This window comes from Lontra canadensis, unplaced genomic scaffold (assembly GCF_010015895.1).
Source record: "Lontra canadensis isolate GAN:19392208 unplaced genomic scaffold, GSC_riverotter_1.0 scaffold114, whole genome shotgun sequence".
Lineage (NCBI taxonomy): Eukaryota > Metazoa > Chordata > Mammalia > Carnivora > Mustelidae > Lontra > Lontra canadensis.
The window spans coordinates 928,003-929,768 of NW_022631108.1; the positions used below are offsets into that span (position 1 = coordinate 928,003).

Consider the following 1,766-nt stretch of genomic DNA (forward strand, 5'->3'; position numbering starts at 1 on the left):
AAATAAATTTATAATTGATGCATCTCCTTAATAGATTGACACTGTTACTGATCTATAATATCCTTCTTCATCTTATAACAATTTTTGACTTAAAGTCTGTTTTGTCTGATATCAGTATAGCATCACCAGATCTCTTTCTGATACTATTTGCATGGATATATATTTTCCATCCTTTCTTTTTCAAACTATTTGTATCTTTGGATCTAAGGTGTAACTCTTAAAGACATCATATAGTTGAACCATTTATTAACATACATTCTACCAATCTCTGACTTTTAATTGGAGTCTTTAATCCATTAAATTTAAAGTAATTACTGATAAGGATTTACATCTGCCATTTGTTATTTGTTTTTTATATGCCATACATTTTATGTTTTTCAATTTTTCATTATAACCTTGTTTTATGATTTATTTCTCGTGTAACATTTTTATTACTTCTTTCTTTCTTTCTTTCTTTCTTTCTTTCTTTCTTTCTTTCTTCTTCTTTTTTTTGTATATCTTAAACTTTTTTCTTCCTGGTTACTGTAAGGATTACAACTAACATCTTAACTTTATTTTTGTGTTGTTTGCTGCATTTTCTCCACCTCCTCCTCCTCCTCCTCCTCCTCCTCCTCCTCCTCCTCCTCCTTCTTCTTCTTCTTCTTCTTCTTCTTCTTCTTCTTCTTCTTCTTCCTTATGTTCAGTTAGCTGCATTATCTTTAAGTATAAAGACTTCCAATCATATCACCTAGAGACCATTTTACCATTGTTTCATTTGGCCATAAGTTTTTTTTTGCTCTCTTTTCAGCAATGATGATGTGGATATCCTTTCCATAGAGATGAAAAATCCATGATTTATTGCTTTTGCCAGTAACAAAAATGTTTAAGAGCCAGATGGCAAAGCTCTTGCCATTGGCATATTTCATATGAACTACACCAGAAGAACCAGATTGTGTCTGTTGATGATCACACCAATTCTTCCCAGATCAGCATCTCTAATCACCATACAGAGATTGCCAGTCTCAAAACTGATCAAGTCAGTAATCTTTACACTCTTCAAATCAATCTGAACAGTGTCATTAACCTTGTTGAGGGGATCAGGATAGCAGATGGTATGAACATCATTGGTCACCAGATCAGGGATTCCTTTTGTCCCCAGAAAGATCTTTCTCACTTTGCACAACTTACACTTTGTCTCCTCAGGTGTAATATTATGAACTGCAAAGTGACCCTTGATGTCATAGATGAGGTGGGAATTCTCCCTAGTCTTGTCGGTGCTGACAACATTCATAAAACCACCAGTGTGAGTTATATCAGGTTTGACCCTGCCATTAATCTCTTGATAAAATACTGCAGACAGATCTTTACTCGATCTTGTTAGGGTACACTTAAATCTGTTCCTTAGGAGAAATCATGAGAGAGAGAGAGAGAGAGACATTCTCTCAGCTTATGGGGACAGGTAGATGGATGAGGGACAAACACAGTGGTCAGTTTATCCAATACATGCTTTGGACCTGCTATATGGTTCAGATGCTTCTTGGGACCATGGAACATGGCTGTGCTAGGCTTAACTTTATAAAAGTTAACTTTTAACTTATAACTTTTAACTACTAACTTATAACTCTTAACTTTACAGAAAAGTTTGAATTAATTCCAGTTTAGGTTAAATAGTATATAAAACTGCACCTTTATAGATATATTACCACTTATGTTGATATTGTCACATTTTTTAACTTTTTAAAATTTAAACTCAATTTAATGAACACATACTGTAGTATTAGTTTCAG

The 1,766-nt window shown here is 33.6% G+C and overlaps 1 pseudogene; it reads right to left on the reverse strand.

Moving 5' to 3' along the window:
• Positions 1–698: 698 nt before the first annotated feature.
• On the reverse strand, positions 699–1,533 carry LOC116856924 (annotated as a pseudogene).
• Between the last annotated feature and the right edge of the window lie 233 nt (positions 1,534–1,766).